This window comes from Bemisia tabaci, chromosome 3 (genome assembly GCF_918797505.1).
Source record: "Bemisia tabaci chromosome 3, PGI_BMITA_v3".
Lineage (NCBI taxonomy): Eukaryota > Metazoa > Arthropoda > Insecta > Hemiptera > Aleyrodidae > Bemisia > Bemisia tabaci.
The window spans coordinates 6,879,599-6,904,917 of record NC_092795.1 but is presented as its reverse complement, the minus strand read 5'-3'; the positions used below and the strand labels follow the sequence as shown (position 1 = coordinate 6,904,917).

Genomic DNA, 25,319 nt, shown 5'->3' with positions numbered 1-25,319 from the left:
TACGTCCGCAACCACGTATCTAAATTTACGACGTTGCAGACTTTCTATACTTCATTTTTCAAATGGAAAACTACTCGACGGCAATTACAAAAAAACTGCTGCCATTATCCTTCTCGGTACGAAGAAAATTCTTCGAAAACTTTGAGGAATGATGTCAAATTTTTTCCCTTAAAAAACTAAAATAAGAGCGGCGATTTTCAAACACCGCAGACGATGTGAATGCGAATGCGGTTGCGGACGAACACTGTCGATTAGTTTCATCTCTGTGTAAAATTTTTAATTCTATACATTATCAAAGGTTAGACCCTTTCGTATACCATCGCTAAAACTTTAAGACATCCACCTTTTTTTGCCCCAGAAGATAATGCGATCAAATCCTGACGGCGGGAGTTAATTATCATTATGGATTGCAGCGCGAGCTTCGTCCCGAAGTTAAGACGGGTCACAAATTTAATTTCGGACGATTTAGATAATTCTGGCCGAGACGGGCGTCAACCGTCTTAAAAATAAATATTTAAAGAGGACTTTGCTCCGATTGGACGCAACCATGAACTTGAACTGATTGCATTACATAAACAGCTCGCATTTACAACTACAAATGTAACGAAGTTATCAGACTTCTAGATTTTATCTAAAGTCGAGAAGATTTCACAGCTTAAAGTCATTAGGATTGAAGATTAATTAAATAAAATTGCGTTTCTGGTGTATCTAATGATGTAATAACTGAATCACGCCGAAAAGAAAGGAAAAGTCCATGCAAGAAAACTCTTAAAAGTATTCCATAACATAGTTCGGACGGACAGGGGTCTAAAACCGTGGTGAAAAAGTGACAGCATGCGCAAAATCTGTTTTTCTCGTGGCTTGATGAATCGAAAATGCCGAACCAATACAACGATTCAAAGCTGACAATGTAGAGTGAGGATCAAGATAAATTCAACTTCTTGCTTTGTTTATAGTACTATTCGTTTCGTGGGAAAAAACTGGAAAACTTCTCCTTTCTCTGCACTGCCGTGCTAGGGAAAAACGCCGTATAAACCTTCAGATGTAGCCACTCTTCCTCCAATAAAAATAACGAATTTGCTGGAAACACTTTTGAATATTTTTCTTGGTTCTTTTCACACGATTATGTGCAATTTAATATAAAATATCTGAAAATTACAAGGAAAAATCTTCTCTATTGTAATAAAATCATTTTTAAGACGCTCTAGGGACGGGGTGAAGCGGAGCGGCCAGGCGGCGGAGCCACCTATTCTGCAAATATTTCTTCAAAAATAAATATTTTATGGGCGGAGATTTGGCAACGTATGAGGGCTCGTGCGGCGTTTTTTCTTGGCACGGCAGTATACCAACCACCCGTTTTAACCGAAAGAATCACTCGATTTTCCCTTTGTGTCCCAAGTCTATCGCTTTGCCTATTAATTTAAAAAATCAGCCCACTAAGGCAGGGCAGGCGCTGCTAGGACTTGAGCCCCAAGACCTAGGTCTTACTGACCCATTCCCCCACGGAGAAAAAAACCTCGTGCGTGGGACCCGAAGTTTAGGTCATATGGGTCCCTGAAGTTTTCGGATTGAGCATCTGAACACTTTAGGTCTAGCTGTCGAGGTTCGGATCACACATCTGAAACTTCAGTTCTTACATCTGAAGTACTTCAGATGTGAGAACCGAAGTTTTTCGGATGTGAAAACCGAAGCACTTCAATGTAAGAACTGAAGTTTCAGATGCGTGATCCAAACTTCAGCAGCTGGACCTGAAGTGTTCAGATGCTCAATCCGAAAACTTCAGAGATCCATACGACCTAAACTTTGGGTCCCACGCACGAAGTTCTTTTCTCCGTGCCGGATGCTGCACTTGCACAATGCACCGTTCTACGACCGGGCTCAGTGTTTGCACTTGGGCCGCGGTAACGTGATCCTGGCTCGGAGCACGTGGGCGCGGAAAGAGGAACAAAAAGGTGTTGCGGCCGGAGCAGCCGTTGTCGGATCCGCGAAAACAGGACGTCGTCGGACGTGAAACGTCGGCCGAGGAGATAAAGCACGACGCCGCGACGTGGAAACCGCGTTGGAGTCGACACTTGCAGCCACCAAGACGGCGACCGTTGCAGCCTCGCACGTTCCCCAACGCGGCGTGGAGTCCCGCGGTCCCGGACCCGGACTTCCCGCACCAAGGCAACTTTCGTCACCCATCATCTGCAACTGCATCTGGACCCTCGCCCTGCTAACACCCTTCATCCGAACACCGTTCCTTAAGCCCTGGATACACGATCGAATTCCCGAACCAATTCCGATCAAAGTAGCATCAAAGTGTCGGGAGGCATCAGTCTTAAACTCATTAAATTGCTTCATTTTAAAATGAAAACTAGGCAAAAATGTTTCCTGTGGCAGGCAATGATGAATCGTGGCACTCCATTCTGATCTTACTTTGAACAAATAAGAGCGGCCCGTCAAAATTTGATGGTAGATGGTGACCATCAGTCATCAGCATGTCTACTTTGATCGGAATTGGTTCAAAATTCGATCGTCTATCCAGGGCTTTCCGGACTGCCAGCCACATGATGGAAGGCATCGAAACGAAATGACTATGCACGGAAGAGAAGTTCGCGCAAAAAACATTTCTCGTCATTTTCAATGTTGCTGGTTACTTTCTTCACCATGCAGTATGGTTCTCTCATTTTCAGGGTTGCTGTAATTCTTCATCTTCAAATTTTCCTGTCTTTTTCCTGACTATTTTCGCTTTACCCTGACTCCAAAGTTTTCGGATTCCCTGACTTTCTCTAACAATTGAATCAAACTTCCACTTTATCTTTCCCCCTTTAAATTACGCTCACTTCTGCTAATCGCACCTAAGTTCCCTAACTTTTCCTTTGAATTCCCTGATTTTCCCTGACTTTCCTCGGTCGCCTTAAATTCTCTGACTTTCCCGGTTTCCAGACCGCCGGCAACACTGCATTTTACTATAACGGCTCTTTCGGCTAAATGAGGCTGCTGCAAGGTAAAGTTTTAGGAGAGGCTGATAGCAATTCACAAATTATCACTAAAGATGTTTGAAGAACTCTACAAAAGGTCCCCACCCTCCTTGACCATCCCAGTACAGAATGATCCACAGAAAGGTAATCATAATTTTAACCAACAATCGTCAAGTGCGGGACAAAACAAGCATGAGGGAATGACTTGAAACTTAATGCATGCAGAGTTATAGACATATGCATCCGGCTGCTCTGAACAAAAAACTACAAAGTCGCGGACATGTAGATTGCTTTAAACAAGAAATTGACGTCACCAACAATAAGAAAACGTGATCTATTAGAGTTAAAGTTGTAAAAAAAAAACACGGAACCACTAAAGCACAACAATGTGGTGATAAGTGGTGCTTCAAAACTTAAAATGTAGATAGGTCACGTATGGTAGGTATCTTTATCAGATTTTCCCTGACATTCGGGTGCTTTAAATGAAGTTCCTCTGGACTTTTCTCGGTTGCCATCCACTCACTTTTCACGAGTATTATTTGTCGAGGATCCAAGTCTGGTGAAATAAGTAGCGTGACGTGCTTTGCGATATATCGGTCGATCTGCCATTAAACCTATGGAAAAAGATCGATAAACAGGGAGTTCGCAACGAGCACTATAATAATCGATTCTTTGCCACGGCTTCAAATGGAGAAATATCGATAACAGATCATGCAGATTTTCTCTGGTTTTATACGCACATACACAACACACCTCCACCCTCACACAGAGACAAGTCCACGAATAGAAAGAAGCTGACTTCCGCTGTGCTTCGTTCGCTTCGACGGAAAAAGTTCTCAGAATGCATATCGAACTTTCTTAACAAACTGGAAGAAATAGATCAATCCTGCCATTATTAGGAAAAACTTAGCTCTAATTGTCTCTACATATCCGACTCAAAAAATTCAGACAACGGTCGAAATTTGCCACTTTCCCAATTTTTTAAAATCTCCTCCTCCGACCTTCGCTGCTTAGTTTCTTCTTGTAAATGAGATTTATGAACAAGGAAATAAGATTTTGTAGGAAGGAAAATTTAAAAACTTCAAGTACGCAAAATCCTTATGCTACATCAGTTGGAAAACTCAAGTTCATTATGAGAACCGGAAAGAACCATTTCTACAGGGCGGAAATTAAATGTGGGATGAAAAAAGAAGAAAGTAGATTGACCTCCGCCTTGCCGTGCTAAATACAGCGCCGTATGAGCCGTTAAGCGTTGCCAAATTTCCTTCGATAAATCACGAATTTCAGGAAAATTTCTGAGTTTTTCTCCTCCAATTTTTCACAAGATTTCGTTCACAATTTGATCTAAAAATTCTGTAAAAAAAATTCAAAATATCTAAAAATATATAATAATTAAAAAAAAAATAAAAAAATATATAATAATTATATATTTAAAAAAAATTAAAAAAAAATTAAAATTATATATTATTTAAAAATATATAATAATTATATATTATAAATTTCTGTAAATTTCAAAGAAAAATATTCAAAAATGTCTTCAAAAATAAGTATTTTCAAGGAAGAAATTTGGCAACGTCCGAATGCTCATACGGCGTTTTTTCTTTACACAGCAGAACCGGCCGGCCGTCGTTGCGATGTGTGACGTCATAATCACCCCACAGCGCTCTGCCCTCCTCTGCGTGGCTTTACCAACAACTTCCATTGTCTCCGCGGAGATGTCAGAGCCGGCGTGAAAAACGACTTGACCCTGAGCCTACCTCACCAGCACCATCGCGCGCGGAGTTCGCGAGAAAAAGAGAAATAAATGCAAAGAAAAGAAAGGAAAATAAAAGAACAAGCGTGTTTCCTCACGTCCGTGAATGACCCTCGACGCTAGACAAAGTCATTGCGTCGGCTAATTTTGAACAATATCGAGTGGCTGTTTTCATTCAGCGTGCTGGCCGGCGCACAGTGGACCTGATCGGTAAAACATGATGTTGAAACTTTAAACGTTTGTATTTTCATCAATACGAAGCCTATATGTTTATGAGAGATTAAATTGGTTTCTCGGTAAAATTTCCTGTCAAAAGTAACCCTTAAAATTAAAAATATGACGAAACTAACAAGAAAAATTGCAGTTTTAGTCGATAATTTCGTGTCTGAACTCTCCTGATGGTTCGTTCCAGTGTGCGACGACCCGACTCCACTAAGTAAGTCACGTCGTTGTGCGCTGCGCATGCTGCCTCGTTTGTTGTCGACCAAGGGGCGATGTTGGTGTCGACGGTTTCACACGTTGGGAGTGTTATAATAAGTCAATCGTGCTGGGCGAAAACCACTTAACTTAACACAACGAAAACTTGGTATGGAGATGCGAGGTTTTAGCTTAGAATGGGGGGACTCCACTTCGGCCACGTCGCGTCGGGAGCCGCGAAGTTGCACACTTGTACAAATGCATCGGGTGCAAAGGAGGTACAGGGTGTCTACTTACACTGGCTGGCGAAAAATCAGTATTTTTACGGTACTTATTCAATACTTCCCCGAAAATTCAACTTTTTTAGGTTCCTCTAGCTGGATCGTATTCAGGTCAAAGGAACCAGCGCGATTACAGTGTTTTCAAAATCATGCAGCTTCCCCGAGAAAAAATGGATCATTCAAGCTCATTGAAAAATGAACGATCCGGATCATTCAATTTGAATGAGTTTTTCGTCAGCTCATTCAAATTTGAATGATCCAGATCGTTCACTTGATCATTGAATTTTAATGCGCCCGAATGAGCTTGAATGATCCGGATCATTGGATTTCAATGAGCTTGAATGATCCGGATCATTGGATTTCAATGAGCTTGAATGATCCGGATCATTGGATTCCAACGAGCTTGAATGATCCTGATCATTGGATTTTAACGAGCTTGAATGATCCGGATCATTGGATTTCAACGAGCTTGAATGATCCGGATCATTGGATTTCAACGAGCTTGAATGATCCGGATCATTGGATTCCAACGAGCTTGAATGATCCTGATCATTGGATTCCAACGAGCTTGAATAATCCTGATCATTGAATTTCAACGAGCTTGAATGATCCTGATCGTTGAATCCCAACCAGCTTGAATGATCCTGATCGTTGCATTTCAACGAGCTTGAATGATCCTGATCGTTGAATCCAAACCAGCTTGAATGATCCTGATCGTTGAATTCCAATGAGACAAGGTCTCGGTCTGATGAGAATCTGTTATAAAAAATTGTAAACAGTATAGAAGCAAAAGTACATGGGTATCCATTCTCACTGCTTTGCAGTTTTTCTTCAACAGAAAAATGAAGGGGGAAAAAAAAACATATGATGATAGAAAAAGTTAAAAAAACACAGGCTCACCAGAAGTTTCGTCCAATTCCTCTTGAAGTAAGCTCATCCTCCGCCCTATTACAGTAATAGCATGAATGTACCTTTATAATAAAAGTAGTTTGAAGGTGAAAATTTTTGCTACAAACCATCTCCCCCACGCTGTCAAGAATGCAAACCACAAAACAGTCATGATGGGAGAGGCTCGTAGCTTTGCCGCCGAGTTGCAAAGCTGCCGCGGGGATACTTTCCATCAACAACTGAAAAAATTAACTAAAAAGAAACATATTAAATTAACAGCATAACCAGACAAATGTTGAATTGAAGAATGAACCGCGCGTTTAGAATTGCATGAGTGACATCGCTGTTACTCTGATTTAAAAGAAAGAAAGCAGCAAAAATTACATACGGATACAAGGATATGTAATTGATTTTGTCTTTGAAATAATTAAATTACTTAGATTGTGCTTTGAATTGAAACAAGCCAATAGGTACTTACAATTTTGTGCTTGAGTGTTTGTTCAAATGAAGTGTCAACGATGGAGACCATATTATTGGAGTAAAAATGTATCTTCAGAACACAAAGCAGTGCATTGGCTGGAGCACAACTCACAGGTATAAGGTAAGATCATACTGATAATTTGTTAAACGGTCTAGGGAAAAAACGAGAAAATTTAAAGCAACACAGAAGAAAAATCTGAGCGGCGACACGCTAATGATACGCAGGCAGTAAGACTAATCGTAGTCCTAGACTGATCAGATCAGACCAACGCGAGCCCCGCGAGCCCTCGGCCGCGTAGGTTTGGGGTGGAATTTCCAAATCTTCCCTTGCTCAACGGCATCTTCCTTTGTTTTCCTCACGCAGCAAACTGCAGAGTGGCCAGTGGCGGGAGGCGGGGAAGTAACGGCGTTGCCACATTGCTTAAATATTCTTCCATCCTCCTGTCTTAAGGGTTGCTACGATTACGTCACTTTCTTGTCTCTATTTTTTATATTATCATGTAAGGCTCATTTTTTTTATTGTCATAAGACTAACGAATTTACCGGAAAAGCTAGTGTGAGGGAAACCCTTCTTTTCTCGATAATTAAAATCCTCTGCTCTGTAATTTCTCTTCTATACTGCTTTGAATTCTATCTCTTGTTATTTCCCTAGACTGTTTAACAAGTTATAAGTATGAACTTACCTTATACTTGTGAGTCGTGTTCCAGCCATCAAATGCACTGCTTTGTGTTCCGAAGACACAATTTTATTCCGATAAAATTTTCTCCATTGATGACACTTCATTAGAACGAACACTCGAGCACAAAATTGTAAGTACGTTCGGCCTTGTTTCAATTCAAAGCACAATCTAAGGTAATTTAATTATTTCAAAGACAAAATCAATTACATATCCTTGTATCCCAATGTAATTTTTGCTGCTTTCTTTCTTTAAAATCAAAGTAACGGCGACATTGCTCGTGTAATTCTAAACGCGCGGTTCATTCTTCAATTCAACATTTTTCTGGTTATGCTGTTAATTTAACATGTTTCCTTTTAGTTAACTTTTTCAGTAGTCAATGAGAAGTATCCCCGCAGCACTGCCGTGCTAAGGAAGAACGCCGTATGAATATTTGAGAGTTGCCAAATTTCCCTTGATAAAACATGTATTTTTGAAAACATTCTTGTATATTTTTCCTTGAAAAGTTCAGATTTTTTGGATTAAATTAAGTACAAAATTATCTGAAAATTTCAGAAAGTAACATCCGCAATTTCCCAGTAAATTTGGTTTTTATTGGAGGAAATTTGGCAACGTCTGAAGGCTCATACGACGTTCTTCCTTGGCACGGCAGAGCCAGAGCAGAGCAGCTTTACAACTCGGCGGCAAAGCTACGAGCCTCTCCCATCATGACTGTTTTGTGGTTTGAATTCTTGACAGCGTGGGGGAGATGGTTTGTAGCAAAAATTTTCACCTTCAAACTACTTTTATTAAAGGTACATTCACGCTATTACTGTAATAGGGCGGAGGATGAGCTTACTTCAAAAGGAATTGGATTAAACTTCTGGTGAGCCTGTGTTTTTTTAACTTTTTCTATCATCATATGTTTTTTTTTTTTTTTTGTTTTTTTTTCCCCTTTCATTTTTCTGTTGAAGAAAAACTGCAAAGTGAGTATGGATACCCACGTACTTTTGCTTCTATACTTTTTACAATTTCTTTATGATAGATTCTCATCAGACCGATACTTGAATATCCGAATCTGCTGATCATATCATCCATATCATTCTGGTGGCTTATTCAACTTCAATAATCTTGATCGTTGATTTAATAAGCTTGAATGAGCCAGCATGTTGGGTCGTTCAATTTCAATGCTCTCGATGATTCAGTTACGATAAGCCTGATCATTGGCCCAATGAGTTTGAATAAGCTGATAAATTGAATCATTCAAATTGAATGATCCTGATTATACAAGTTGAACGATCCAACGAGTTAGTGCATCCATGTTGAATGATCGAATGAGCCAGCGCATTCAAGCACATTGGGTGAATGACCCGATGCACATTCAAGTTGAACGATCCAATGAGCCAGCGCACTCAAGCTCATTCGGGATCATTCAAGCTCATTGAAGAATCATTCAAACTCATTCAGGATCATTGAAAATTGAATGATCCTGAATGAGCTGGAACGATCCATTTTTTCTCGGGTCTTCTTTCCTTTTAAAAATACTCAACACATGTACGATATTAAAATTTACACAATTATTATCCTTGAACGTCAACAATATTTGATGAGAAGCAAAAACGATTTGCTACTCTGAGAGATTGTTTAGATAATTATGAAGAGGCAACATTTTTACAACACTGTTTTGGTGTTGGTTCCTTTTGGCTGAATGATATGTATCCAGCTGACGGTATTTAAAATTCACGCGCGAATCGCACCAAAAATGACGTAGCCACAAAATTTAAAGCTCATATTGGTGACCTGAACATCGACTACCTACACGATCGCGATCCAGCGGGCAAATAATACGATAAGAATTAATGCGCAAGGGATTGCATATTTCAGACCGTCTTGGTAAAACACGCGTGTCATGAAGCGAAAACTTGTCATGAAACAAAAACCGGACCTTCTGGCTAAATTTCAGCACTTTTTCGGGAATTCCGGACAAACCCTAAAATATCAGTGCTATTTCCAAACTTTCGAGATTTTCCGGATCAGACACCCTGCCAGCTAGACTGGAGCACGCTCATTTGTTGAGCTCAAAAAAATCTCACGAGACACATTCAGGCACTAGATTCTTCGACTCTCTAAATTTTCTAATCCATACTCGAGGAATTAACGCTCTGAAAGGATTTCTAACTCTTCACGCATTATCTTCATCCTTCCACTCTCTCAGCTGAGAATCTGCATCTAATTCTTACTCTGAGGTGAATGATAAATTAACGAACATATTTTTTCTCCCTCCTTCTTCCCGCTCAGGATCCGCGTCTTTCAGGACGCGTCCGCATTTCTGCTGCGTTAAGGAAAAACGTCATATGAGCCTTCAGACGTTAACAAATCTCTCCCAATGAAACATTTCTTTTGAAAAAAGTTATGTATATTTTCCCTTAAAATTTTCAGATATTATGCGAACAAAATTGTTTGAAAAATTGGAAGAGACATATCCAGAACTTTCCTGGTAAATTAGGTTTTTCTTGAGGGAAATAAGACAATGTCTGAGGCCTCATACGGCGTTTTTCCTTGGCACAAGGATTTTCGCTTCTCATCGACTCCGACGACGTGGTCAGTCTCTCATTAGGCGTATTCTTTTCGGCCATTGATCAAAACGAGGCATCGTAGTGCATTCATCACAGGGCTGCCGAATTTCATAAAAAATCATCGAGCTTCCCGTTCGGTTGCTCGGAGATTGCTGAGCTTTCGTAAGCAAAGCGGCAACGCAAGTGTCGGTAGGCGGGCCGTAGTAATGGTGTTGCGGATACCAGTGGTGAACGATGAGTTCAAACCCTAGTTGCCGATTCGAGAGGTAAACGGTTCGCTCCATATGAACGAATGTAAAGTAGGAGAGTTTTCTAAGTAATTTCGGCGACGCCCGGAACCGGTGCGGGGTCAGCGCGGAGCCACCGTTGCATGATGTATGTGTCGAGAAAAAGTGTTTCTGTTATCGCGTTGAGCTTTTGGAGCTTTAGCGCGTTTTGAGCGATCCGTGGTCGAAGCGTAACTAGGCAGATATGGAAACTCCGATGAGAAATTTATATCTGCTGAGAAAATTTCATAAAATTTCAAAGAATTTCATAGAATTTCACAATGAAATTTCGTGTGATAAAGTTACATGAAATCATCTCTGTAATGAGTCAAAAACCAAAAATTACATTGCGAATATTCTCGTTTTCTATTCGGTTAGTCTGAAGAGAAAAGACGAATAATTAATAACACGCAGAGGTGAGGAGAATCAAATTTCGTCGCCCCTCTGACGTAAAGACGCATCTCAATTTCCGCGTGAGCCCTGATTTACATGTAAATGCATGCACTCTGGAGCTCACGCAAAAATCGAGGTATGCCCTTCCGTCAGAGGAGCGCCGATTTGCCAGCTGCAGTATGACGAACAAGATCGAATAGACAGGAAATCTACGGATCAGAGGAGAGACGTTATTCATCGACCATCGATATTTCCCCATTTGAAGCTATGGTAGAGAATCGATCATTGCGGTGTATCCTGATAATCGATCCTTCTCCACAGGTTTAAATGGCGAAACAATTAATCGATTCATTGCAATTCGCTACGCGACATCCCACAGCTACGGATCAGCGGCGTGGCGTGAATTGCGATGTATCGATTGTTATGCCATCTAAACCTATGGTAAAGAATCGATTATTAAGGTGTTCGCTGCAAACACCCTGTTTATCGATCCTTCTCCATAGATTTAAACGGCATAAAAATCGATACATCGCAATTCACGCCACGCCGCGCCACTGCTACGGATCGATACGCTTACGGGTCATAGGCAAAGAGCGTGTCATCTTTTATGAACGCAATTATTCGTGCTGCTCTAGCGAGTCGCAGGTTTTTGATTTTCCTTCTTTTCCGGGCTGGAAAAAATACCTTTCCTGCTCGCGAAAAAACCGCTCAAGCGCGAAACAGATGGAAATGATGAACAAATTGGTTGGCCGGTTGTCATAAAATATTCCGCCTTTGACCGAGCGAGACCGCTTTGCTAAAGAACTCACTAAATTATCAGCATCCAACGAAGGGGAGCAAAATAAATGGGTGATCTGTGTCTTATTATTCATCACAGCGGTCGGTGTACGGATACTCTTACAATTAGTCTAATTGCCGTGTAATAATGAATCGGATTAAACTAAAAAAGAATAAAAATAAAAACTTGGATTTGTTTGGCATAGGCTTGCCAACTATGTCACTCATTCCTATGATCCTGAGTACAGACTTGATGGGCATAAATTGGACCACATTTTGCAATCAGAAACCACTATTTCTGGTTCATTTGAGAAACAACACGTATGCCATTGTTTTCAGTATGCGAAAACGTGCTTTTATGGAAGAGCCAGAGATAGTGGTTCCTTATTGCAAAATGTAATCCAATTTATCGAACGTATCGTATTAAGGCCAAAAAGCACTATGTAAATATTGATTAAAATAAAATAAACTGCGAGTGCGTAAATCCTTTGGAAATAGTTCATAGCATAAATCGATGGCCAAAGTGCGTTTACGACGTTGACGCACAGATTTCCTATCATAGGTACTTGCTTTTTTCCCTGGAAAACTAACCAACGTATTTTTTTTTTTTTTTTTAAAAAAAACTTTCTTGATATTTTTTATGAGTTAGCAGAATATTCTGTATAAATTTCAAGCTATGCGGTTGGGTTGTTTCTCCTCGAAAAAATAAAATAGGAGCAGAAATTTTGAAACACTGCAATGGAGATACGTTGTTTCGCCCTTCGGTCATCGAAATACGTCCAACTGCAGAGTAGTTCGGTTGTCAACTCGAACTCAATACAATACTACAGCTCAACTGGTTAGGAACTTACAGGAATGGTTGCTCATGGTTGAGTAGAAACCGGGCGGTAAATTCTGACTTACCTGCAAACAGAAAAGAAAACAACAGAATTAGACGTTAAAATTTTGAGGATCTACACAGTATTTTATAAATATTACAGGTGCATTTTCAAAGAATTTAGCGCAGAAATACTTTAGAAATACATTTAATCACCTTGATTCCATCAACTATAGAGATACATAGATTTATTACGCGACGTAAATACATATCGATGGCTAAGGAACAATACCACCTATCTGCAAACTGACAATTTTATAGAACATTTATGGATTTTATGGGTCATAAGCGCAATTTGCGGTTTCCCAGACGAAGGAACGTAACTCCATTGCAAGGTTGCTAAATATATTTATGGATTTTATGGGTCATAAGCGCAATTTGCGGTTTCCCAGACGAAGGAACGTAACTCCATTGCAAGGTTGCTAAATGGACTAAATTTTTTTTATTTTTCTTAAGAATGTATTCTTGCAATGGGTCAGTTTCGCTGGTCATACAATCGTGTTTTGATGCTCGATTTTTGTGGATCAGTTAAAATTAATAAGATACACCCAAACAACAACTTTCCACGTTCATAACCGAAAGCAAGGGTGTCACTACCGCAGTGGATGACGTCATAAACCAAATTATTCAAAGCGCAAAACTCGCTTAATATTGAACGTAGAAAGTTGATGTTTAGACGGATCTTATTACTTTTATCTAATCTACAAGAATCAAGCATTAAAACACGATTCTGTGATCAGCGCAAACTGATCCGCTGTCTCTCAAAATGTGTCTCATTTTTGCATGAGATCAGAAGAAAAATAAGTTAAATTCTCAAAATTCTCCGAGTATGAATGCAATTTGCGAGGGGAAATTTGGCAACATTAAAATGCAGTTACATTCTATCGTGAAGGAAACGACGAACCAAGGCGGAAAATTCGAAATGTTCTCGGTATTACATCGAACGATTGAGGATTAATTTGACGTCTTTCTGCCAAACGGAACTAAGTGCATTATGACGTGAGCCCTGTTATGCATACATTCGTATGGGTCTCAGGGCTCACGTCTTAATGCACATAGTTCCGTTTGGCAGAAATACGTTCAATTAGGCGAAAGGAGAAGAAGCAAACTTAAAATTAAACGAATGACGAAAACGGGAGAGGGAGACGTCGATTCGATGAGAGGAGGACGCAATCGCGGATCGCATGATGACGATGACGATGAGGCCATTTTACGATCCCAGCGCGAGATGCTCAATACTCCATGCCCAAGGTCGCACTGCTGCAGCCGCTATGCAGTTGCGAATATTTGCATTTCAATTTTCCCGCACGGATCATCCTCTACTCTGCCGCACTGAGGAAAAACGTCGTATGAGCCTTCAGGCGTTGCCAAATATTCCTCGAGACATCACAAATTTTTGGGGAAATTTGTTCATATTTTTCTGCGGATTTTTCGGAGGGTTTCGCTCATAATTTGATTTGAAGCGTCTGAAAATATCGAAGAGAGATATTCATAAAGTTCTTCAAAAAGAAATATTTTCTGAGAGGCAATTTGGCAACACTCGAATGCTCATACGGCGTTTTTCCATAACACGGCAATAACTCAGAGGATTAAACTCGAGAATGGGTCAGTTGCGCTGGTCACAGAATCGTGTTTTGATGCTTGATTCTTGTAAATCAGCTAAAAATGATAAGAACTGTCCATCAGCAATTTCTTACGATCTGAAATGGATTACATTTTGCAATGAGGAACCACTATCTCTGGCTCTCCCATAAAAGCACATAACTGCGCAGGGAAACCAATGGCATGTATGCTGTTTCTTAAGTGGGCCAGAAATAGTGGTTCTTTATTGCAAAATGTGATCCAAATAATCAAGATATCGCGCTTTGAAAAATTCGGTTTACGTCGTTGAATGGTTTTTGCTTCCTTTGCAAGCGGTTGTTGAGAAACGACCAATGAGGACAAGTCGGGGAAAAAATCGGAAAAGAGGAACAATCGTTTTATGAAAACAAATCGTCTGGAGACTTGCAATGCCGCAGATGGCTGACAGCGTACATGCTTCTCTGGTTACACCGCGGGTATCTGTGCATCGTTTGTTTCATTTGAATTTTCTCTCATGGGCGTGATAATAACTCGATGCGATGCTGGTATCGAAAAACAACAGGTCAACGGTCGCGAGCGAATAAACAAGGCACCATACTGCTCCGTGTCTCGCCTTATAAAGTCAGGTACATTTTTTTCTAGTCCTCACGTTACCTTGTCGAGGATTTGCATTTTAAGTCGACGCCAGCCTCACGCACAATGCACTTCGGCGCACCCGCACCGCTTCACTACACATGCGAAACTTCCAGTCGGGATCTTGTGAACAAACTCCAGCCCAAGTTGCAACTTTTCACAGTGACTCCGTAACTTACCCAAAGCCGCAGCTCTGCGGGCTGACTGTTGAAATTAATAGACAAAGCGATGGACAAAGAAGGCATAGGGAGTATGCGGAGCAATCCTATTGGTTGAATGGGTGATTCTTGTAGACTAAGGAGGTGAATTATGTACTCATAGGTTTAAACGACAGAAAAATAGATTATCGCAAAGCACGTTACTGCACTGATAGTACGTTAGCCCTAAGGCGGTGCTGAATTCTACACGGAGAAAAAAACCTAGTGCGTGGGACCCGAAGTTTAGGTCATATGGGTCCCTGAAGTTTTCGGATTGAGCATCTGAACACTTTAGGTCTAGCTGTCGAGGTTCGGATCACACATCTGAAACTTCAGTTCTTACATCTGAAGTACTTCAGATGTGAGAACCGAAGTTTGTCGGATATGGAAACCGAAGTACTTCAGATGTAAGAACTGAGGTTTCAGATGTGTGATCCAAACCTCAGCAGCTGGACCTTAAATGTTCAGATGTTCAATCCGAAAACTTCAGAGATTCATATGACCTAAACTTCGAGTCCCACGCACGAAGTTTTTTACTCCGTGTAACTTTTGCAACTTATCTCAACGGTAATATCAAAAGCTTCATCTGTGGGGAGAATTGAGTAAAAACTACAGAAGATTTCGCATCGACGATACTTGAAAACATGAGGTTTACAACGACAGTCACTCGTTCTTCGGACATCATGCTGGACTAAAATGCTTGATACAACTATTTTAGCTCCTGGACCGCTCAAATTGTATCCGGCCAGTTTCAGGCGAACTAGATTTCTCACGCCCGTTTCCAATTATACAGACGCTAGCGTGGACCCGAAGATCAGCATACAATGCTGTTGTCCATGTCCAGGTTCATAAGTTTCAGAATTAATCGATTGATCGAACCGAAATTAATCGATTAATAAACCGATCGAAAGACCCAAGATCGTGGTTAATCCCTGGTTCTGGACCTGCGATCCCGAGTTGACGGAGCCAAGGAACCACTTGTCAGCAATCGAAGTTGTGATCTTCATAGCGATCCTCCGGGGGGAGGAAGAGGGGGGGTGGGGGGTGGGGGCTTCTGGCATCCAGCATCCGGTCCCGACCAGAGCGCCCGAGCATGCATCGCTGCAGATCTCATCGAATATTTTCCCGATCCCGAATGAGAACGGGTCTGCCCGGTGCATGGTCCGGTCCGGTCATCCTGGTCCGCGGCCGGAATGCCACATCGCGGGGGAAAAAAGATTCACAGTCAGAGATACAGCGCCTTCTTGAAGAGAGTTAGAGCATCGCGGATATCGAGCTACAAACCGTTGGAAAGGCCATTCGGTTCTTAGGGTTTCAACAGACGATCAAATTCGGAGCCAATCCCGAACATAATGGACACTTCGACGAGAGAAAGTTTGGAAGAGAAGAGGAAAAATGTATTTTATTGGTGAGAAAGTGAAAAAAAATTGTGAGAAGAATAAAACACTAAGAAACGTGGCCCGCACTGAATGAAACAATGCTGGTTCCACACTATTTTGCGGGGAACACAAGCTGAACACTCTTCACCCTGAGTCTTGTACTCACTAGAGCTCAACATTTTTGACTATAATTGAAATTTTTTACTTTGATTTCCCGGCGAAATAGTGTGGACCCAGCAAATGTTTACCACCTTGCTGCAAAAAATTGTGAGAACTGACCGTAATCTTGTCGATAATCTTCCAAGTAGCTGATGAAAATACTCTTCGTGGAGGTGAAAAGTCTAATGAAAATAGTACCCTACGCTAATAGGTTTGAGCCATGTTCGATAAGCCACAAAATCAGACTGCTCACCGTCACCGTGCTCTTTCCATACGATACGGAACATTCCGTTAAATCTGACATTCCGGGCCGGGATGGCGGACTGCTGGACCATACCCTTTCCCTCCCATTCTGCCCCCGGGAATATTCTTCTTGTGAGGATGGGGCGAGGGGGAGGGAGGCAGGATCGGGACTGCCACAATTACGAGCATCTTGCGGCTGAATTTATTCTGCACGACTCACGCGCTGGACAATGACCGGTCGCATCAGAGTATGGATCTCAAAAGCCGAACCTTCCATAACAAAATTCGCGATTAATCAAACTTACAAGTTGAGATACCTTATAAAATATCAGTGCGACCTCCTGATCGAAAATTGAGGAACTGCATGTAATCATGACAGCGCAAGGACTACGAATAGGTGACACTAGTGCGATTTTTTTTCCACCCTGAAAATGGTTGCAGTCATTTCCTTGCAAAAAGGTCATTCAATGTAAAGACTCCTCCACAGAAAAGGTCACACGCGGAAGCTGGAGGGGCAGTAAACTGTTGAGAAAGTTATGAGCTGGTCTCGCGCCTAGCTGCAGTTCCTTCCGGAATCGGAAGTATTAATGATGTGGAACTATTATGGAACTATGTACAAATGAATTAAATCCAAAGGAAATGTTCGTGTCGGAGATAGTAGTCATCTGATACAATGTTAGATGCGAATGAACATGGCTACATTACTGCAAGCAACTATTACTGCTCCTGTGCCGCCCACATTGCCTACTTTAGTATTGAAGGCGAACTGGTCGAAACGAGCGAGAGACAATGTACTCAAAGTAAATATCGCTAAATTCCGGCCAAAATATCACAAGCGCCATGCGACGTTTAAAAATTTCCGTCGCTATTTTATTTTTCTCCGGGGAAATTTTTCAACGAAGCTGTCCGAAAATGTCACTGAATTTCCTTTAAGCTGCGATAAAATTCAACTTTTCAAATTCAAAAATTTTCAAACAGATTCAAGCAACTCTGTAAAAAAATAAAATGGCAGCGGGAATTTTTAAACGTCGCATGGCGCTTGTGATACTTTGGCCGGAAGGTGACGGTATTAGTTTACCCTTCATATAGCATTAACCTTCAAATTCAATAAAGCAAGAGAGCGCCCACATGATTTTGCACCCCTGCGTATGATTCTCGTCAAACCGGTATCCCTTGGAAAAACTAAATAAAACGGCAGCAACGCGTGGAGATCGCCCATTAAATCAAAATGGCCGCTCTGAGATTCGCCAGAAGCTAACACCGCCTACGCCCTACGCGCCGGCATCCAGGTCTCCATACTTACAGCCCTGCTCAGGAAAAACGCTTTATGAACATTCGAGGGTTGCTAAATTTCCTGCGGGTATCTGCTTATTCTTGAGGAGAATCATGAATATTTCCTCTTGAAATTTTCAAAAAATATAGATGTGAAGCACTGAAAAAAGTATGGGCTATGTAGACATACCGTCCGTTCCGAGCTCAGAGGCCGAAAGTTCCGGTTGCTGGAGCCGTAGCTTCGACTGCTCCGGGTGCTACGCCCCAAACTTTTGGCCTCTGAGCCCAAAATGCAGACCGTAGGGCTACGTAGGCCGTAAGCACGGTTTCCACGGCCGGAGTTGTTGTTTTTTTTTCCAGTGTGATAATAGCAGATTTGACTGAGGAGTCAATGTTTTCAGAGGAAATTTGGCAACGTCTGAAGGCTTATACGGCGTTTTTCCTTGGCGCGGCAGCATAAATTCCCTCGCGAGTGGTAATAAAACCTCGTTGAAACGTTATAGGCGCTCATCTTTCCTTTGAGGATCCAGGAAAAAAAGGTACCACAAGCCGAAGAGGCAATTCTGTGGTCGGTGTCGCACACTGGACAGAGTCAATAGGAGAAGTCGGACACAATTTGGAACCTTTAAAAGCTTAAAACTCCGTTTATGAATAATTTTGAGGTTCTAAAAGTGGTTCCATTAAATTCCATGTGAAAATTTCTTCCAGAGGCACCCCTTAAAATTTAAAATGAAACGAAATAAACATCAAAATTTGCAGTATTAATAAAAAATGTCATGTCCAACGTCTCTCATTGATTCGATCCACTGTGCGCCGTAGCCCAATTACTAGGACCAGAGATGATTCCACGACGCAACATGTCTATTTCCTCATGAGCTCTGGTCTGTATGCATTTTTACGGATTCTAGGGCTCACCGGAACAAGCAGATGCGAGGTTTCGTAAATGTCAAATCCGGGGCTGGGCAACTCGGGAAACGAGTTAATAAAGCGACGAAAATCAGTAATAAATGTCGTTGTTCCGTGCGATCGAGTCGAATTATGCCCATTGACGGGCGCGGTCTCCGCATGTAAACTACGAAAAATCTTGTCGAGCTCTTTGTGTGCGACACCTGCATGAATAGACGCGTCCTCCCATTGCTTCCGTTGACATGACGATATTGCTCCTGTTGCCTTGTATTTATGCATTTAGTTAGACGGTTACTGTAATTTAATACTGGTAGCACTGCCGTGCTGAGGAAGAACGCCGTATGAGTCTTCGAACGTTGCCAGATTTCAATAAATAAAAATCAAGTTTACTGGGAGAATTTTGAATATTTTTCTTCATATTTTTTGAACGATTTTATTACCAATTTGATGTAAAATATCTGAAACTTTAAAGGAAAAATATGAATAACTTTCCTTAAAGATGCATGTTTTATCCGCGGAATTTCGGCAACTTCCGAAGGTTCATAAGGAGTTTTTCTTTGGTAAGGCGGAACAGACCCTTAGTATTTTAGAAAAAAAGTTCAGAAGAAATTGGTCATAAAAACTCATTTGAGAACTCCGACCATCTTCTCAATTTTTAACAACACTGCGAGCTTTTCTTTCGTCAAGTGTGGAGAACAAACAACTCAAGTCATCTTCTCGCACTCGATGCGAGAAACAAACTGCTAACAACTTACTAACAAGGCGCAAAGTGTCGTTAATGTTGGCGCCGACGACGACGCAAGAGCAAGACGCATCGTCGCATCGTAACGAATCGACATTTACAGGATAACAGCTAATCAAGGACTCGCGGTTGGAGGTCGGCCGCCCGCCCGCCGGTTCTCGGAAGGAAAAAATATGTCACCATAGAGGCAAACTTTGATAACGGTTTTTCCCCCGAGCTCCGGAGCTTTCGAGCTTGCTGCCTCTCTGCCTACCGGATGCAATTATGCAAAAGAGCCGCTCCCAACTTTCGAGCAGGAGAGCAACTTTTCCTCTTAGCAAGTTTTATCCATTGACATTTTCTTAATAGATACGCGCCTAGCACCGATTTCGGTAACAGTCGGTTGCGAGCTTCCTCGATGCGTTTATTTTCCCGCGTAAGAGCACACCTGAACGTTGAATGGGTTAAATGTACCTATGTTATATTACAATCTGGAAAATGAATTTCGGTAGAACTTTTTACAAACTGATTGCAGTGGTCGCACGAGTCGTGTTAGTACGTTGGAATTTTTAGCCAACGTGCGTTAAAATCCAGAAAACTGAAAATGTCAATACGGAGGGAAAAAGCTCATTTGAGCGCAATTTTCTCTCAAGGAGGTACGCTGTTGGAAGCAAAACTAGTTGCAACCAATCAGGCAGGCAACTGCAGACGCGGTTCGAGTCTACTTGGACCCATCATCACTGCACGCGCAGCTTTTAGTTTTGACTTTTTAGTTTGAGCTTTTTAGTTTGAGTAGCAACCTACGAGGCTATTTGAAGCGCCTAAAACCAAAAGCGGCAATATCCATTACCCTGTCTAGAAATTGTGCATTCATGTTAATTCTGCGAGGAGCAACCAGTACTTCTAGCTGTTTTTAATATTTTTCAAAATTTTCTTGCTTAATAACAGAAAATTCACAAGAAAACATATAAATGGAGGCTTTCTCGTTCTTCCGGTACTAAAATTATAATGATCGCACAGTTTATAGAAAGGGTAATGGAGATTGCCGGTTTTGGTTCTAGACGCCTTATTGGACACTTCAGAAGTAAATTAGGACCCATCTCCCTGACGTCCCAGATATGATAGGCAGCGTTGAACCCCTTATCCCTCCGACCCTTAAAATTAGGTCGGATTAGGGTCGATTCTTCCCTCATCACTCAGGAAAAATTGAAGCTCCGCGACATGTTCGATCAAAATTCTTTTTTTTTAATTGGGCATTTCCAGCTGATTTTAGCCTGACGTTAAAGGGTTCTAAATAATCCCAACCCTCGCAGACCAGTCAGAGAAGTGGCACAGTGTTTGATATTAAAAAAATTAATATGCCAATAGTCTTCATATCGGGGTACCAGGATCCCAACACGAGACGAACAGCGGAGGGTGATTATTTCCGGTCATAATGGATGTTCGGAACGCCTTTAGGACGTTATGAATCGGTGTCCGAGACTCGCTATGCGGAGCGTATGGAACGGGCGGAAGGAGGAAGGAGTGTAGGTAGGCGCGGCGACGAGAAAATTGAAATTGACAATTATTAGCCGCCGAATTCGGTCGGATGTCGCGGCATGACTCAGTCGAATGAGCAACACAACGCGACGCCCCACTTCCAGTTGCCACAACGTTTTCGAATTAGTTCATTTTCGAACAATGATCCAGTGAGCCGGAAATCAGTTCTGAGCACACCTTCATTGCCAGAGTATAGCCAGGTCTGATCAGTGATCTTTACATTTTTGAGTTGGATTCATCCGCCATGGCTATATCCAACTCAAAAATTCAGCTCAAAACGCCAGAGTCTATTACCTTTACCTACCTCCTTTGTCCGTAGCAACCCCAGGGTCTCTACTAAAACAGGCTGGCCAAAAATCAGGACTTTTACAGTGTTTTTTCGGTACAATCCCGAGAAATTCAGTACCTCCTCAACAGAAAAATTCAGTACTTATTCAGTACCTCCAATTGACGAAATTTGAAAAATGTCAAAAATTTGAATTTCTCGCTCAAATTGCGACAAGGGTGAAAAAAATTCCGGACCTTTTTGCAGAATTTCCGTACTTGTTAAGTACTTCCGGACTGCCCTTAAAAAAATCAGTATACTATTTCCGGACTTGTATACACCCTGCCTCCTCCGATAGGATCCCTCCACATCCCTTTCCTCTTCTTTGTCTATCAATAATCATTAATCAGCCCTCTGATGAGGGACTCACCGTCGCGTCCACGGAGCACACAGTTTTTATGCGGATGGTCGTTGCCGGCATTCTCGGCGGATTCCCGAAGGAGCGAGCCCCCCCCCCCCCCCCCCCCCCCCCGCCGTCCCGGGAGGACGAATTAGCCGATGACGTGACACCCTTCCCGATTCCACCGCTAATCGGAATCGCGGAGCCGGCAGTTTAAATTCACTTAGCCGATAACGGGGTTAGCGCGTAGGCCTCACGCCCCGTTTCCCATGCACCTCACGTCGGATGCAGAAAATTAGGCCGCATACCTGGCGCGCTTACCCCCCGAGATAAACTCCCGTGTGCCCCCCCCCCCCCCCCCCGCCCCGCCGTTCGAGTGCACCGATGGAGGCTCCGATCGGTTCTATCCACCGGAGCTTGGTGAGCCGTGGCTAGGCGACGAGGAGAGCAACTCAACCATGGTGACAAGTTCCCGGAGAGTTAGGTGAAAACCCGAAGTCGAGGAGGTTTTACTCCATCGCGAAAGGCCCAAAGCTCGCGACGCCTCGACAAGTGCTTTGATGTTGAAAAATTGATCTAATGTCCTTAGAAGTAAGTTGGAAATGTAGCCAACGTGCGTTGAAAACCCAGAAAGCTGGAAATCTCGATACAGGGGGAAAAAGCTCATCAGGGCACGATGTTCCTCGAAGAGATACGTTGTTTGGTGCGACACGAGATACGACCTTACTTAAAAGACCTTGATTTTTCCATCATCTAGTTAGGAGCCGCCTATGAGTAACGGCAGGTACCTAGAAGGGACCTGAAATGGATTCCATTTTGCAATAAGGAACCACTATCTCTGACACTTCCATAAAAGCACTTTCCTGCATAGGAAAACAGATGGCATATGTGTTGTTTCTAAAAAGAGCCAGAGCTGGTGGTTCCTTATTGCAAAATGTAATCCAAAGCATTGCGAGCTCACGCCTCGCGCCATCGCTCCTTCAAGTTTTCAGACGCAACACGGACTTCCATTAAGAACGAATAGTTGTATCTCTGCGCCGTTGTCAACGCGCATCCTTTCCCTTGCTCTATTTCCATATCGCGCTTGATTCCGAAGTCTTTCTTATTGTAGTGGCGCTTCGAGGGCTACGTGAACAACACAGCCGATTGTAATAAGAGACATGTATTGGATCTCTTTTTTATCATTTTTCTCGCAGAACCGAGTGACACCCCATTAATAGCTTTGAGCGGAGCTTTGCGAGTTTACGCCTCGCGCCATCGCTCCTTCAATTTTTCAGACGCAACACGGACATCCATTAAGTACGAATAGTAGTATCTCTGCGCCGTTGTCAACGCGCTTCCTTTCCCTTGCTCTTTTTCCATATTGCGCTTGATTCCGAAGTCTTTCTCATTCGTAATGGCGCTTCAAGGGCTACGTGAGCAACAGAACCGATTGTAAAACTCCATTCCAAGATTGCCAAATTGACTTAAAACAATTGATTTATTTTGTGAAGTTGTATCTGTGCAATTATTATCAAAAAATTTTCTGATTTTTTGCATGAAATCTGAGGGAAAATCAATGAAATCTTCAGTTAGGAATGCCTAAGATTCTCTCAGGTAATATGCATTTTTCGAGGGGAAATTCGGCAACATTGAAATGGAGTTCCGTTCTTTCGTAAGAAAAATGACAACATGTGCCTGATGATAGAGAAAGGAGAAAAGAATCAAGCCGAGCTCACCTCCTTCTGAGTTCTGAAGATAAGTATTTAATAATTTATGGTTTTTTTTTTTCATTTTCAGGGTAATTCGGACCGCGTTAAGCAGAAAGGAACCGAGCCACATCAGCTTTTGCCGAATTCAACCGGGGAATCAAATCTTTTACACAAAAACGGTTGTGCGGATTTTTGTGCAAGTTTCGGTGAGTTTTCTCCGAGCAAATTCCTTCGTCAAGGGAATCCGCCCAAACGCTCCCTCGTAAAGAATTAAACTGCCCGGTTAAATTAGGCAATAGCTGATGTGGCTTGGTTCATTTCTGCCGAACGCGGTCCATTGAATGGCGCGAGGGTGATGAGGCAGTCCACAAAATTGTTACCACGATGGTCTCGGATCGGGAGTGGAGCACGCTCCAAGTTTATACGCTTGCTTCCTTGAAGAATTACCTACAGAATCCCGAGTTCCCGGCACGAACTTTTCAGTTTGACAACGACGGCTATAACTCAGCACGGGCCATGGGGCAGTTCGCAAGAGCCGCCGATGATGCTGGAGCCAAGGGCTTAGGGCCGGGGGGTGGGGGGGGGGCAAGGGCCGGGGGCCCTCCCCCCGTTTGACTCGAGTCAATTGCAGCCATTACCCCGCCTCGCCAAGGTAAACCTCGTCCTCTCCGATGCCGGCCCGTACTTTTGCCCAAGGTTTCGCATTTTTTGCATACGATCCTCGACACAGATACTCCTCTCCATTAATATTCAGAGCTGCCGGCTCATTATGTGCCCGCGCTGCACGGTGCAGTCGCCATAGATGAATGCAGTTTCTAGCCACTCGCATCTTCCGGCGGGAGATGAGAATGCCGCATGCCGGGCAGCCTTTCCGCAAGAAAAATGTGCTGCCCGGTGAATTGAAAACCACACTAGGAAAAATCTACTGATAGGTTCAGTAGGCGTTTTCCGGTTCAGAGGAATGCATTCTCCGTCGCGCGAACCAACCTCATCGATAGACAACTAGACAAAGCACAACTTTAAGAGCTCTGCGATACATGCTTCTTAACCAGAATGTCACGTTGAACACAATTCTCGAATCGAAACACCGGACCCCTTCTGCACGCCTTCTTATAAATTGAAGGTAAAATGGACGTATTTCTGTCAAACGGAACTATGTGCATTATGACGTGAGCCCTGTTAAGCATATATCTTTATGGGTCTCAGGGCTCATGTCTTAATGCACATAGTTCCGTTTGATAGAAATACGTCCAAATGCCATCCTCTCCTTCACTTATAATGATAATACAACTATTGCTGCTCCTATGAGCCCAATTTTGCCTGTCTCACGAAGTGAAGGCGAGACGCAGATACATAGCGTTAATTGGACTACACTTCGCAAAATGGAACTATGAATTCTAGCTCGGTTTAAAAACAACGTATGTGCCATTAGTTTCCCTATGCAAATAAGTGTTTTTCCAGAAGAGCCAGAATTTATAGTTCCTAATTGCAAAATGCAGTCCAATTATTTGTGCAGCTACGAATGTTGTGCGTCACGTGGGCCCAACTTGCCTTTAGCAGATTTTTTGTTTTGTTTTTTTGTTCTACTTTCCAATTTTTAAAATGCATCGGTTGGAAACGGTTCGGTATACTTCAATTATGAAAATAGGCGAATACGTCATCTTCCTAGACACTGCCTCTAAAAAAAGAAGCAAGGTGACGAAATAAGAGGAAGAATGTGCTGACATGGGACCACATGATCGCAACGTTTATCTCCCTCTTCCATTCATTATTTCAATTCATTCACCAGTGGTGGAGCCGGATTAAAAATAATCAACGGTCAACTGCAATCGACTGCAACGTGTTTGCGCTTCAAGTTCAGATCAAACAACAGCGCCAATTAACTTCTGTACCCGCTGATAAAGAGCCCCGGGTCAGAGACTAAAGTTGATCCGCGAGGAATTTCTCGTTACGGACGTATTTCTGCCGAACGGAACTATGTGCATTATGCCATGAGCCCTGTTACA

General features: G+C 42.4%; 1 protein-coding gene across 4 annotated transcripts in view; it reads right to left on the bottom strand.

Annotated features, from left to right (window-relative positions):
• Positions 1 to 25,319, bottom strand: part of LOC109030794 (leucine-rich repeat, immunoglobulin-like domain-containing kekkon 5 protein) — a 628,607-nt gene that overhangs the window by 67,015 nt on the left and 536,273 nt on the right. The window lies entirely within an intron of this gene.